At 41.9% G+C, this 16,082-nt stretch overlaps 1 long non-coding RNA gene across 1 annotated transcript; it reads left to right on the top strand.

Annotated features, from left to right (window-relative positions):
• Window positions 1–3,403: 3,403 nt before the first annotated feature.
• On the top strand, window positions 3,404–15,556 carry LOC121675816. Its single transcript, XR_006020228.1, has 4 exons — window positions 3,404–5,872; window positions 11,265–11,356; window positions 12,067–12,294; window positions 14,515–15,556. It is a non-coding gene; the product is annotated as an uncharacterized LOC121675816 (long non-coding RNA).
• The last annotated feature ends 526 nt before the right edge of the window (window positions 15,557–16,082 follow it).

Here is a 16,082-nt window from a genome sequence, read left to right on the forward strand (position 1 = left end):
TAATGTAAAATATGATGGGGCTTTTTGCTCTGCTTTGTTGTGTTTTGTTTTATGAGAGCTTACGGCGGCTTTTAGCGGCTTTCCTGAGATGAGCTCTCAGCTAATGTGAAATGCATTTACAGTGCTGGCTGCATGAAGTGCTCTCTGATGGAACAGTCTCGCCGCATTTCCAGTTTCTGCATTTGTCTTCCTTTGAACAAATGGGGAAGAAATAGTTAATGATTAAACTTAGCAGATAATACTGTTTACAGCTACTGAACATATTAAAAATGGATTTCCGTCCTCGACAGCTTTGTGCCTTTGAGGATTCTGCTTGTGTACAGAGAAAAAGTCATTTTGCTCTGCTACAGGCAGCAGCACGGGAGTCCTGTGCTTGTGCAAATTCTTGCTCTGAAATCCTATTTCTGTTCTCAGCATTGCTTGTTCCAACCCAAGGTCATTCAGACTGAAAAGATATCCTTAACCTGAGTGCATGGAAAGCATGAAAGGCACAGGTGATGGTCTGTCAGTTAAATAAACTGGTATAATAAACTGAATAATGCCAGGGGAGAAGCAGGCGCAGGACCTTACCTGGAATTTTGTGCTGCTTTTGCCATTCAGACTGTTGGCCATCTCAGCCCTTGATATGTGAAACACCAGCTTTGGCTCAAGTATTTTTAATGCAGGGTTTTTGCTCCTGCATGCTGTGGGCTACTCATGAACTGTCAAAACAGGCAAAAACCTGTCAAATGCTCCTTAAGATGAAGGCAAAGTGATTGCTTTGAAAGACACATTGCAAAAAGGTTGCTCTTCTAAGATATCTCATAAAGTGTTGGGCACCCCTGTGGTTGTTATCATTAGAAGGACAGGAAGAGCTTGATGGGATGTAGGACCTGGCATGGTGCTGGTTGTGGAGTTGGCAATTTCCTTCCCCTTCAGACTTTTGACATGAACCAGAAAAGTGAGCCTTTGTTTTAAAAATTACTGTGGTGACCATCTGAATCATCATTATGGACACTGAGGTGGATTATTTGCTCTCCTGAACCTTGCCTTGACAACATCTTTGCAAATCTATGGAAAACAGTATTATTGCCTTTTTTTTTTTTTTCAGGGTAAGGTTTGGTCCCAGCATAGAAGGATAGGAAAACAATTTCATTGAGTTTTATTGTTCTTTGCCAGTACATGGCAATCTCATTTCCTGAATCTTTAGTTTGTAATTAAATGCAAACTAGAGTGTCATGGTCAAGGAATTTTGCCCCTTAATACATCTTTAAATCGAGGTTTTAATGCATATAAATTACAACAGTTTTAATCAGTGCACTATATATTTTTATTACTATGAATAAGCTTGAGAGACATTATTTATGAGGAATCAAGTGAGATTTTATGGTGGGAGCCTTAAAGGGACTCCTTTCACATAATTAATTAAAAGCAGCTCCACCAAAATCAGCAAAATGTGACAGCAGGAGGGATCAGAGCTTTCTCCTCCATCTTTACTGAGCACATCAGAATTCCTTCACAGTCTGGTAATTAAACTAATGACTGCTGAGTGTCTGCCTCTTACACCAAGCCTTAAAACATGGTCAGGTTTTTGAGGTTTTTATGCTCAATGGAAAACCCAAGGTATCTCAGTACCTGAGATCACGACGTGGAGTCTTACATTGCTATTATTTTTTCAGAAATATTAACAGAACTTCTTATCCACTGGGAGATATCTGGTCATCTAAGAATCCCCCCTCCTCTGGGGAATATTTTAAGGACAATGGACATGTGTTGACCTCTCAGAATCAGAATAAACCTGCCTCTAATAAATAATGACTGCTTTAGGGAAAAGGTTTTGTTGCTAAACATTGAAAGTGGAACCAAGCCACTAGATTTGCTTCAGCCGAGTTGTAAACTGCCCTGCTTGTACAGAACATGGGAAATAAAACTGGAATTTTATTTAATGTAGTTGTAGAAGGGACCAAGAAAATAGCCATTACTGACTTAAAACTGCCTCTTGTGCACTGTAGAGAGAAGTAAGTCCCAGTGTAACAGGAGCAATAAAATGTCATTAAATACAAAGAAAAAGTCTGTGTCAGTGGTTCTGCAAAATTGTTTTTTGCTGGAGATTGCTTGCAGAATCAACTGGAAACACTTTTCCTAATGACCAATGTGCAATATAAAAGTCACATGGTTTGCCTTCATCCCATAGGGCTGGAAGTTCAGAATCTGGACCAAAACTTTTTTCCTCTGACTTAGATCAGTACTCATAGCCCTAAGGACAGCTACACAATTTGGACAGCTTTGTAAAAGAAAATGTACTGCCTGCCATAGGAACCTGGATCCTAAAACAGTCAATATGCAGCTGGCAGAAAAGGCAAGCAAACACCCCAATGGTTTAATAAAACAATGAAATATTAAAGTTGTCTTGATGAAATCTCTGTTCTATTTGATTCAACTAATGCAGACATTGTCACTTAGGACCAGAGGAGATGTTCTGATCATCAGGTAAAGGTAGAATGTAATCCAATGATTATTCTGGGGAGCCTAAGACATTGAGTCTAACTCAAGCACGTCTTTTGGAAAGACTTCAGTTAGTTGCAGTGATTAATCAAGTTTAAAAATGTACATCAAGTTTCTAATTCAGATTTGCCTGGCTCAAGTTTCCAGACATTAGTTGTTGTTTTATACTTACTGTTTGATTTCTTGTTTAGTACTTACTATTTGTTTTTGTGAAAGCACTTATAATCCAGAAACGTTTTGGTAGTATTTTTGAATTTGACAGCATATTAAGATATTCCTTGATCTAAATCTCATGTTGGGCTCCTCAATATTGTGACTGTACTTTTGTAGAGTGGAGCTCTTCCCAATTTCAGTCTAGATCCGTGTCTCAGAAATAGAGAAAACAAGGCAAAATAAAGAGAGAAAACAGGATGCACAGGGAGAGACATCAGAAACATGAAGTCCTTGGTTCTGGCTGGTGCCATGTCCAAACACTTGCTAGGCTGTCCACGGTAAGGCTGGGTCACAGACATGGCTTCAGACCACAAACTACAACAGAGTTTTTGGAAGGAAGCAGAGGGGCTACCAGGGATTTCAAGAGAGGCATGGAAAACCTTTAGAAAATCCCTGGGCAACCCTGTTTTCTGGGTGCAAAAGTATTCTTCTGTTTTTCCCCCTGCTTCGTCTTCAAGAAAGGGAGTGAAGGATGAATTACTTGAGGGAATGGCATTAAGTTGTGTCAGGGAAGGTCTAGGTTGGATATCAGGGAAAGGTTCTGCACCCAGAGGATGGCTGGGCACTGAACAGGCTCCCCAGGGCAGTGGTCACAGCACCAAGCCTGACAGAGTTCAAGAAGTTTTGGACAACACTCTCAGGCACCTGGTGTGACTCTTGTGGCTGTCCTGTGCAGGGCCAGGAGCTGGACTTTAATGGTCCCTGTGGGTCCCTTCCAACTCAGAATGTTCTATGATTCTATGAATTTCAGTATTGCAGCATCTGTTTTGCTAGTAATTTGCATCCTATTTAAAAACCAGTGACAGGGACAATAATGCAATCTGTCTGTGTCAAATATTGGAAGTTAAAAAAAAGATATATATAAATCACGTTGCAACCATGGAGAAGGCCATGGTATAAATAAGGAGACAGTGGAGAAAAAGGGAAACTGTTAGATGCCTCATTGTCCAATATATAAATTGCTACATGTAAGACACTTAAACTGCAAGAAGGAATAAAAGACACTGAAAAATAAGGGAGAAAGCCAAAAGACAACCTGAGGATACAGACTGGCAAACTGGTCTCAGCTTACATGGTGACTGGTGCCATTCAGAAGTGGAAAAGGAAATTGCTGTTAAAAACCAGCATCTGTTGGGAGGTGCAGCAGCACAGGTGGCTGTGGAGCTCCCCTTGCAGCAGCTTCCTGGAGGGGATTGTGAATGAGCCTCTTCCAATTGCTCCTATGACCATGGTCACAGGCCTGCAGAAGCTTTGTGCACTTGGAAACTCTCTCTGTCAAGTTCTGCTGTGGCTCTGTTTCAGTAGAGTGCCTGATTGCAGCTCCAAGGGAGTTGCACAAACCTTGAAGGGACCTCCAGATGAAATACATATTGGCTGCAGTATTTTGGGTGCTAATAACCCATCTAAATCTGTCTGAGTTCCACAAAGATCACAGCAGGAGCCTTTTCTCAGCAGAACAATCCTGTGCCCTGCTTCCATATTCCTCTTGCAGAGCGCTGGGGAAGGAGAAGGGAGAACTATTCACGAGAAAGCCTCTGAAATTTAAAACCAGAAACAAAGTGGTTTTCCCAGTCTTTTATTCTTAGAAACACCAGAGTGATGGGACATAGAGGGCTGCAAGGCTGTTCTGGCTGGTTTCTTTCAGTGCTCTGGGTGAGACTTTTGAGCAAGCTCTCTGCCTGCAATGCCAGCCCAAGGTGGTGGTGGTGGGCTCAGTGTGACACAGGGGCAGCTCTGGAGTGTCCATGTCCACGCTGGTGCCTGGAGCTCCGCTCCACAGAGCTGCTCCCCGTGGGTGCCTTGTTTTCAGTCAGGGTGGCTACAAACCCTCCAGGCCTCCCCCTGTGCCTCTCTGCAGGGCTGCACTGGGCAGGGGGGATGAAGCAGTTTGGGTCATGGCCTGGGGGACACTTCTGCAGTGCAGTCCATGGTGTGGGCCATGTCCCTTGTCCACAACCCCAAACAGCTCTTGGGAGGAGCTGCTTCAGCCTCCTTGTCGGACATAATGCATCCACAGGGCTTTTAATGATTCAGAGAAATGTCTCAAGTAGGGGAACGGAAGAGAAATTCACTGATAGGACCTTCCCAATCCTTTTTTACCAAGGTTAAAAAAAAATCTGGAAATTAAACCTGGAATCTATTTCACTGTCTCCTCCTTTCTCCTCTCCTCCTCTTCTTCCTTCTGTTCCATCTTCCCCACAGAAAAAAATCACCACGCAACTCAAGGGGGACATTCCTGCAGAAGGAGCTGGGAATTAATCTTGTTGCTGAAATGAAGAATAGAAAAGTTCTTCAAAACTTTGTCATTTGTTCATAAAATACTTATGGACTTAAAAGGACTTATGATTTATTTGTCCTCCCTTTCTCATTAATCTTTGCCATCTCATTAATCTCTGCCATCTTCAGGCATTCAAGAAATGTATGTCAGCTCCCCCTGATTCATTAAAAGGAATAAAAAGGTTTCCTTTATCTGCCTTCTTTTGCTGAGAACTGTAGGACTGGACTTTATGGATGTTTTTGGGAAACATAAAAAAAAAAGAAATGTACTTTGAAAATTAAATAGAACCTTAAGAGGAATATCAGCTCTTACTGTATTTGTGATAAAACTGTATGATTTAGACTCTAGGTATAGCATAAGAAAAAGGGAGCACATATATCTTTATTGAATGGATGTGCCCTTCAGGAGTAAGGAGCCTTTAGTAACACTTGCTTTGAACCTGCTGCCAGAAGAATCCTTGGCCTGCCAACATACACCTGCATCTAATGGACATGGCAGGACACAGGCTCTCATGGCTTTGCAAGGGCACTGTGCAACTCCAGGATTTGTTGAAGTACTCTTGACACCTCAAGTTACTGATTGCAAGCCTCTCCCAGCATCACCCAATGAATGACAGAAAGAGGGAAAGGTGACACTCTAGGGAAAAGTGGCTATCCTCCCATTAATCAATGGCAAAAACCTACTCACATCATTCCCTCCAGCACAAATAAAGGTGAAAAATCTTGTTTCTGCTCAACAGGGCTATGGCTAAGATAGGCAGATCTTCAATTAAAGTGTGCTGGGAGAGTCAGGTGTGTGTTTTGGAGCCCAAAACATGGAACTGGATGTCAGCAGTTGTACTAAGAGCAGAAAAGCTTCCCAGGCTCCCAGCGGCACGCCAGGATTGCAGAGAGCTAGGTATGAATTTCTTTCTCTCTTTGAGCATCCACTCTAAAACACAATTTCTACAGCTTTATTAAATGGACCTGACTGTGAAAGTGGGTGCTATATATGTGTATATTATGAGTAATATTACTGTAGAAGTGTTACAGTAAATTTCTAATGCATTTTCCTTTCATTCTCTTCCCTCATCTCCATTCTAACATTTTTGAGGTGGAGCTGCTGGATCACATTCAGAGGGGATGAAGGACTGTTTTGTCTCTCAGGCGTGTTTTCCTTCAAGGCAGCACTGTTTCTTGCAGCTGTGGTGGTGAAGATTGGCCGCTGAGGTCTTGCCAAGGAGCTGTGGAGAGCTGAACTTGTGCTTGAACTTGTCTCTCCTATGCTTGAGAAAATTCTCGGTGCTGTCAGGGGTCTGTATGAAAGTTATTGTTTGAATATTTTGTAGTGAGAGACTCCCTCTCCAGCTGGAGAGGAAATCAACTGTCAAAAAGTTAATTGAAGACAGTAAAAATGCACCATTTAGTGCAAGTAAAGGTGTGCATACACAGAGAGTAAGGGTCAGCTGTGAGCGTCCATCCCAAGTCTCTAGAGAGATGTGACCCTCTGCAGCTCTGCTCCCAGTAGAAACATCGCTCCACCTGCAAATGTATTGGATGCTAGGGCTTGAAATTGCTCCATATCTGTTCATTTCAATATATATGAACCTGAGTAAAGCCTCAGACCTGGGTACTTCAGTATAGAGAAATCTTCTCAATAGTCAAAGATTTCCTTCCTAAACTTGATCCGTTTCTCTTTGGTTTTCACCATTTTTCCTTTCTCACCCAAAGCTACCCTGAATAATTGTGCATTTTTTAAAATTGACATCTTAGACTATTTAGAATTATTTGTGAGTAGTTACCATGTACCCTCTTAGACTGCTATTAACTTGCCCAGCTGATGTGTGTATGGTCTTGTGAGGACAATTTGTGGGCAGGATTGCTTCTCCCCTATACTCGAAGCTGGTTTTGGTACAGCTTTCTGTAATTTATGTCTCTCTGTTTCAATGAATTTAGGACACCCCTGCCTCACCAGTATATTTCAGTATTTACTAATTTTTGGAATTTTCCTGCTGAACTTTAGGTTGTTAATGGAGATGATGGGAAGTGGGACATACAACCCTTTTAATCCCACTGTTACAAATCTGTGTGCTGTAGGTAACTAAGACTACCTGTGTATCAGCCTCAAGGTGAAGGTAATAAATCTTGCTCATCCTTGGGACACTTTGCCAAGAGACTGATTAAAACCAAATCTTCATGGAAATTGTTCTCTCTGCCCATAAAAACTCTGCCCATAAAACCCCAAACCAATCCCTTTTTTCTGTTTCTTTACAGTAGAAGAAAGCTGTTGGTTCTCTGGGAAGACTTGAATATTCTCATTTTAAACTTCTAGCACTACTCTTCACTGCTAGTCACTGTACCCTGCAGGTATTCAGTTCTGCTGAACACCTGGGCTGCACAAGAATGAGAATTAATGTGGTTTTGTCTCAATGCCATTAGGCTGCAGGTGTCAGTCTGCAGACAGTTTCTGGAGAAGGCATGTCCTGCCCCAGGAGAAAAAGCAGGAGCAAGCAGCAAGGCTGCCAGCAAAAGTGCTTTTTGGAGGCAGACAAGTGGCTGATTGGCACTGTTGGGGAGGCAGGGGAGTGTTTGGGTGGGGAAAGAAGGTATTGGAACAGAGAGGAGGTTTTAACTGCAAATGTGTGGAGGGCATAAGGGAGATAAAACACTGCTTAAGAAATTGTGTGATTTAAAAAATACATTATTTGGCTGTCAAGTGAATTATAGAGGAGAAAGGGAGATTATTCTTTAGATGCATTGTAGCGACAGGACATAAAGGATTAGACATGCTGTGTGAGCCATAAAGCTTTCATCAAGCAGAGAAAGAGTAATGATCTTGGTTTTATTGTGGTGTTTTCAGGCTGACAAAGTTCTAATTTTGTTCCAAAAATAAAGTTATGAACCAAATTGAAAGGGCTCTTAAATTGAGTATGTTTGCTTCTGTGGTGGTGTATTGACTGTGCCTAAGACAGTTTGATAACTGTCTGTCAGAGGTGTAGAGAAGCCTCGTGCTTCATGGGAGCCCAAATAATTCTCAAAATAAAGGCAGATAAAATTTCTTCCCATTGATTAGCTTTCTGCCTGTTTTTATTTGCTTCTGCAGCGCCTCCTGTTAGTGCAGGATGAATACCCAGTGACTTTCAAGAACTGTCAGTCTGACCACAACCTCTCGTGGGAGGAGGGCTGTGTTTAATGTGCCTGTGCTGGCTCTGGCTTCTTCAGCTCAGAGTCAGGAAATGCTCTCCCAAAAGTGCCTTGCCTGCCTCTCACCCCCACTCTTCTGAGTCACACGGGAACCTAATCATCAATCAGCCGTGGGGAAAGTGCTGCTGCTACCTCTTGGGGCTGTGCTGCTCCAGCACCACTGACCTCAGTCAGCCAGAAACATCCAGCTTGCCTTTCACATAAATGCCAAGCCCAGTAAAAACAGATGAAGGCTCCATGTCAAGCTGGAGAATTGACCTAACAGAGGAATATCAGTGGCCTGGCTTCAGCTGGGATACAGTTAATTATTCTTAGCATCTGGTACACTACTGTTTCGGATTTAGGATGAGAATAATGTTGATAACACACTGATGTTTTAATTGTTGCTTGATTGCTGCTCAGGGACCAGCTGGGCACAGTTCAGCAGGTGGTGAGAAATTGTATTGTGCATCACTTGGTTTACTTGGGGTTTATTCCTCTCTTTCTTTTTGTTATCTCCCTTTTCATCATCATTCTTAATGTTGTTATTATTATAATTTACTTTATTTCAGTTATTAAACTCTTTGAACCTCAATCCACAGGTTTTTATCTTTTTCTGGTTCTCCTTCTCACCCACCACACCAGGCCAGAGGGGATGGAGTGAACAGGCAGCTGCCTGGTACTTAGTTGCCATCTGAGGTTAAACCATGACAGCCAGGCACTTCAATTCTATTGCTTCATATTTGTTATGACTTGGACAGCCCCTTGATTAGCTGTGGGGAAAACTTCAAATTCTAGAGCTTTTTTTTTACTGGAATGTCAAGTACTGCTCTTCTACAACACTCAGAACAAGGTAGATGGTGGGGAATATAAAAAATACATTTAAATCCCTTCTGTAAGCAAAATTCAAAACTCAGAGGAGGAATTTAACCTCCAGAGCTCACAAGAAGACAATATAACAGTGTGGTCACCTGCAATTATTTTGACTCATTCACTGTTTTGAATCACTCTTATGTGATTCACATGGGCTGAGTGAAAATGCAGACCTGACCCGCTAGCTGCTATCTTTTCTCCTTTTTTTCTTCAAATTTTTCCCATTTTTCTTAATTCTCTCCCTTCAGTTATTTAACAGCAAATTTATCTCAATTTCCAAACTGAATTTAACAAAGAGAAGGATATATTAACTACACATTCAACATATAAAGGGTGTGACACATGAATGAAGCACCAGAAAGATAAAGAGATATTAAAAAGAAGTTATTCTGATTTATAAGTACTGGAGATTTGCATTTTCATACCCTCTAATCAATTTGAAGGCTAGAAATGTACTTGAAGGAACTTCACAAAGGTATCTCATGCGTGCTCATTGGTACTTTCATAATGTTCATGTCTTTCCCCTTCTCATGAGTTCCCACTGATGATAACCTTAATTAAATCAGAAAATTTTGTTAGCAGTTCCTAAGTGTATTGTCTTCCTCTTTGGGTTGCACTTTACAATTAAACTAATTTATTAGACTGTATTTATCAAAATTATCTGTTTCTTCCAGTAGCATATTCTGATTCTTGCCAGCAAGTCCTGTCAGCAGCTGAAGGAAGTTCTTTCTCACCAGATTGTTTTTTCTTCTTCTTTTTGGAGAGACAGTATTGCATGAAAACAAAATATGAAATAAATATTTCTAAGCTTGAGCCACAAAAAACTTCAGCAGATCCTTTCTTCATCCCAGAAGTTTCTCTTTACCTGTGGGTGTTAACATTTACTCTTCAAGTGGGTCCCCTCTCTCATGCTGAACCTCTTCTCTGCCTTAGCTAAAATTTCTTTACGAAGCTCTTCATCAAACACAAGAAAATAAGGTGTAGTGCATCATGTTTTGGAAAAAAACCCCATCAATCTGTTCTCCAGGAAAGAGATAACATTTATCTTTAGTAATTTTATTCTATACTTCATCCCTCGTTCCCTTGTGTATAGGTTTGCACTTATTCTTGCATTCCAGCTTCATTCTCAATCCTCCATAAAGTCCTATTAATTTAATGCCTTTCTCAGTCACTTCTTTCCACTATCTTAAATATGGATAAGCCGGGGAAAGGTCATCAGCTTCAACTGCTCCTTTAACACAGAATGGAGCCAGCAATAAAACAAAGCCCAGATAAAATCAAACCAAACCTGGAAGGATTGAGCTGAAAAGCAATAATTGCTTGGCTGTACCCAACAGAACTACAAAAGTGCTTAATTTAATCCTGAAAACAAAAACTGAGAGGATTATTGGCAAGGACTTGATGAAAGAAAACACTGTTGATAATATTGATCGTCCTTGGCACTTTTTTCCTCCAGAAAGTGCTTTACAAACACTAATTAACCAGAGTATTGCACAACCTATGGATCTCTTCTAGTAGAGTTTTTAAGCTAGTCTGCTTCTGTGATATCTGGCCAAAGACTAAGCAAAGTATAGTGAAGCTTGCTCTGGTGGAAAAATGGACTCGTTTCAATCTTGTGACCAGTCTTGGTGTGTGCTAATGTACTCTGCTTTATCAAACAGCAGTCAGCACTTCTTAATGGAGGTGCATTTTTTCTTGCCTAATTGGGTGTTAAATAGGGGTAAAACATCATATTCACTCCTAGTCCTTGGGTGGAAGGGTTGGGAAGGAGAAGGCAAGGTGCTGGCAGCGAGACAGGGCAGTTCACATTGCTGGCTTTGCTTGGGTTTTGGGGTTTTTTAAATTAAAGCTCCTTGGGGCTCTGTCCATTACTGCATATCAATAGAGGAGTCTGGAGGACCCATCTAGGGTCTAACCACGGCTGAAAACCACCGAAGTGTTGCTGTCTCTGCAGTCTTCACTCTTCCATCAAGTGAGTCCCTACGGTGATGATCGTGAGATTGGCCTGTAGAAGAGTTAAACACAGTTCCAGTTACTAATAGTGAATAATAATAATGAAGTAACTATTACCTTTGCCTGCAGTCACATCTGTCATGCATCACTGATATGGAGCCCCTCAAGATCTGAGCCCCTCAAGATCTGAGCCGAACTTCACAATTTTTTTTTTAGTTATGAATCAGTAGCAATAGCTGGACAGTTTTGATTAAGCAATTGTATTGTGAACCTTGTGCTCTTGGCTAATCTTTTGTTTTAAGGGAAAGGGAAGACAGTCCCAAGATGAATGGGCAGTCTGGACCAGAGCCACCAGGAGTGAAGTCAGCAGAACTGAGCAGTAACTTGGGGAAAGGTAATTCTGGCAGTGGGAGACCACAACCACCAACCCATTGACCACCTACTCAAAACAGACCCCAGAGTCAAATGGAGGAAAAACTGTGCATGCAGACTAATTAGCATGAGAGATATCAACTAGCAAACAGGGGGTTGAGTGCTGATTAATAAGAGCTATGTAATCTGTAACCAGTGGATGCTGATGCCTTTGTTAAAATGTTTAATTAGTGTAAAGTTTGGATGATCAGGGAGCCAGCCTTTTGTGGGTTGCCACCCAGCTCCCTACTTTGCATAAACTAGAAAAAAAATATTAGAAATACCTCACCTTGCTGTGTGAATTGATGTTGAGCACCAGGTAACTATCCCACACTGGGGACAACATAGCTAAAAGCAGAGGAAGCCTCAGCTTTAGTTTCTGCCTCCATCTCTCATGCTGACTGTGAAGCACAGCAGCTATTTAACACAAAAAACCCAGTGGCCAGTTCTTCTTTGTGAGGGATAAATCACCAAGCCTTACAGGTTTCAAAATACTCAGTAGTGCATACACTGTCCTTACAGTGCTCTCATGCATCAGGTATTTTTTCACTTTGACCACCAGTGTCTATCTTCCATCTCCAACTTTTCTCTCTTTGCCATTCCCAGAGATGTGAAATTAAAAGAGGGATATATTTTCAAGTCATGGCATCAATGTCCTTTGCCCTGATAAGTAAAATTGACCTTTCATTTTAGGTAGAAAAAAACTGCTCTGCAGCCCCACCACAGCATGGTCTTGCCCTGCTGTTGTGCCAGGAGCAGCCTCAGCAGTGACCCTGCCCTGCTGCCGTAGCAGGAACCACAACCTCATTGTTCTTCAAGTACTGAACACCTCAAAAGCCTCTACAGTCTTGTGGTTTTGATGAAGACTTTGAGAAGAAGAAGGAAATTGGGAGTTTTATCTGGTACCAGTCTTCTCCATAGGTATGGCAACTGATTCCTGTTTATTGCATCACAGCCCCTACCTCATTGCTGCAAAGAAAAAAAAGCATGAGTGAGGTGTGGGACCTCAAACCAGTGTGGTTATATCTCAACCTGTGCCAGGTGGACCGGTGTCAAGGGAAGAATTACTGGGGAAGGGGGAAGAAAGCAATCCCATTTTGGGTAGAAATCTGCCCAAATGCTAGCTGCAGTCCCAGTAAGTATGTTTGTTTTCCAGGCTCTAATAAAACCCATCTGTATGCAATCACTGCTGGACTAAATTGAGAGAGATTTGGTGAACACATGGCTAACCAGGATTTAGAGTGGAGAGAGCCTGCAGGAGCTCATAGGTCCTGCCTCTGCCAGTGTGAAGGCAATGTGGGAAGCCAAGCACAAGACATCAGACACAGCTGACACTGATAATGTGCCTCGATTGTCACAACCCATTCATTTTCAAGCATTTTTAAATTTAGCATAGCTTATTAGAAGCAGAAGGTGTTTAAATCCAGATGGTGTTACTTGGTTTTAAATGTCCTTTCAAGGGGAAGGGCTGCTTCCCGGTGCATGGTTTTCCAAGTGTGGTACAAGTAAAGTAAAACCAGAAAGGTCTGGGGAAGGGTAGCCTAAAGAATGGCATTCCAGACAGGAGTAATTAAACAGGCTGTGGCTTCTCAGCATCAGTCAAGTCAGTAAGATGGGGAAGGCTCATTTGCTGATCCTCGAAGAGCAGTGTCGTGAGGCACCCCACAAAGCTGCTGGGTGGCAGGTTTAAAATTAAAATAATGAAGTATTACTTCATGTGGTTCGTAATTCAGTTGCAGAACTCATTGCCACCAGCCACGGGAGACCTATCATTCAAAGGGCTTCCAGGAGAAATGAGCTCATCCAGGGAAGAGAGGTCTGCCAGGACCTGTTAACAACAGAGGTGTTCACACACAGGAGCAGTGTTCAGGAGCCACAGAGCGGGTGCTTTTCATGGAAGTATTGCTGCACATCCTCCTGCTTCTTCTTCCAGCCCCTAAAACATCCCACCAGCTACCAGCTGGGGAGCTTTGGTGTGATCCAGTGCTGCTATTACTGTGCAAGGATTCCTCAGCCCAAGTCAGAAAAGTGATACTGAGTCCCTGTGCAAATAACTGGACTATGTTACATGTGCAGAGTAGAGCTGGGTGTTGCAAGAATATGGGGACATAGTGAGACAAATACAGAAATATCATAGTAAGATAGAGCACTTAATGAGCCTGCCCAAAACTAAGTATCAGCATAAAAGGGGACTAAGGGCTTTCCCTGGTCTTAGTCTTGTGGTGGTGTTGTCCCTCAGAGATTTGGTGCAAAGTAGCTGTGTGATGCTAGAACAGGAAAATGAAATTTATAATAATCATGAATCACAGAGGAAAAAAACCAAGTATCTTTTAATGCAGGATAATAGAAAGGCATTCAGTATTTATTATGATCCCTCTAATCTGAACACGATCTGAATTTTATATTTTGAAAGGGAGGGAGTGATCAGACATAATTCCAGTGCAGCTGCAGACAATGCTCTTTTGTGGCTGATTATCCATCCAGAATTCAGGACAGTGAATTCAGCCTTTTCAGTTTTGCACAGCCCATTTGTTTCCAGACTGCTTTGGTTTTCCACAGTATTTTAAGTGGAAGAAACCATGCTAGAAGGTAACACCTCTGCAGTCTTACCCAGGTGTATGTTAGCTACCATCAGTGTGTGCCCCCAGGGACAAGAGTAGTGGTGAGAGCTCCTGCCTGGGAGCTGGGAAATTGGGATACAGCTGGCTTCTCAGCTTGCTGTTAAGGTGCACTTCATTTCTGTTGTTGAAACCTCTCTTGTGTGCAGGAAAAGCAATCCCCATTTATTATGCTATAGGGAAAACACCAGCTGGAGAGTCTGTGTAGCCTTGTGGTTTTGAGGTTTGTGTTTGGGTTGCCCTGAGAATACTGCAGTCTTCAGGTTTGAAAAAAAAATTGGTGGCCCCACTGCGTTTTTTGAGGTGGCAGAACCAAGACTATGTGATTTATATATGATTTGCAAATCCTGGGATACTGAAATACTGTGTTTCTTTTCCATGTCCTGGGTGTAGCTGGCATCTAGACCAGCACTAGACATAGGATGACCTGCAGCTGCTCTTACTTTACCTCTGCAGAAAAAGTTTTCTAATGATGCCCAAGTTGTGCTGACTCAGCATCTGATTGTTACATGCTTTTTTTCAGGAAAAACAGCAGCATTTTTCAACCAGTTGGCCTCATCCTCCCTCCTGGCCTTGAAAATCCGTGAATCTGAAACACAGAAGATGAAGAAGGATTTCTGCTTGTATCAAGAAAACCCTTTTATTTCTCAATGTTAATATTCCTAATTTACATTTACTGCTTGGGGGTTTGGAGATGATGTGGAACAGCAACTATGAACCCTCCCTCCACATATGTTGGGACAAGCACCTATTTATAGCTTTTGATTTGCAGTTGGAGGAAGAACCATAAATATTCCCTACTTCAGCAGGAAAACAGTTCCAGCACTATAAAAAAAGAGCCTCAGTACATAGGAATGGCATAGGATTTGGGCTGCATTGATTATGCTGCTTCAGCTAAGATTTATCTGTTTGAAGTTTCTGAGACTGGTGCAATCTTGTGTTCATTTAAAGATAGCACAGCCCCATGGGGCCGGTTGTTAACTTTGCATCATTAACAGAATGGTGTGCAAAAAATGCTCGGTGAAAACAGCCCAACTCCTTGGCTTTATGCTCCTGCATATTCTAGGAGGAGACCTAAAACTCACTGATGTGAAAATTTGCAATGTATTCTTATGCCTTTGGGGACATGACAATAATTTGTGATACCACACCTTTTAACTAGTCATCTGTGATGAGGAGAGAGGGGAAAGGGCTGTAATTGTTCTGCATGTTTGTTAAAGGATTATTTCACTAGGTGTTTGATAAAATGCAATCCTTCATGATCATGTATAATTTTGCAGTGTTAAAAATAATTATCAGAATAGCTTTTTACAGTGTTGTGTTTTAATGTAGCTGGGTAGGTGTTTCATATGCAGTTTATTGATGTTGTATTTTGATGTCTCCAAGGGGGATATGGAATTGCTCTTCCCTGGTCAGAATTTCTCAATACTTTTACTCACACAGTGCACCTATCCTCGGTATTTCTGTTGCATGCAGTTCCAGTGAAAATAAATGTTCTTAATTCCAGCCAACTGAAATGCAAACAGTATGTTAAATTAAATATAGTTACTCATTTTAAAAGGTCACTCTTGTCTTTTTATTAATGCTATTTATTTCCTGAAACCTGTTTCACATTCAGATCACTAAAATGAAGAGCAGTGTAACCCAAAACAGTCGGAGCTGTGGCTGGTAGTGGAAAGGAGAATTCTGGCACCTGTGGCTCCTTGGTCCGAAGTGTAGCCACTTATTTCTTGGGCTCTGCATAGTCTCCAGCCAGAGAGGTATCTATGTCTGCAGAGACATGCCCAGCCCTCTGTGGATCTTCTTATCCTCTCAAAATATTTTCTGCTCTCCTGAACCACTTGTTTTCTGCAGTGATGTACACAGGCTCTGTTGTTCATTACAGACTTCTGCTCTGAGCTACGTGGACTGCAAAATACTTTGAGATTCCAAACCAAATGGAGATTCACACCCTGTCTGATTCTCCTGAGCCCTGTACCCTAGGGCATAGTTAACTCCTGGGAAATGCCAGCAGCTCCAAGTAAGGATGGGAAGCCTCAGAAGGTTGAAATAAGGCTCAAGGCAGCTGAACAAATTTTTTTTTTTTTTGCA

This window comes from Corvus kubaryi, unplaced genomic scaffold (genome assembly GCF_017639235.1).
Source record: "Corvus kubaryi isolate FWS band 111438036 unplaced genomic scaffold, C.kubaryi_AGA036_p1.0 76, whole genome shotgun sequence".
Taxonomy (NCBI): Eukaryota; Metazoa; Chordata; class Aves; order Passeriformes; family Corvidae; genus Corvus; species Corvus kubaryi.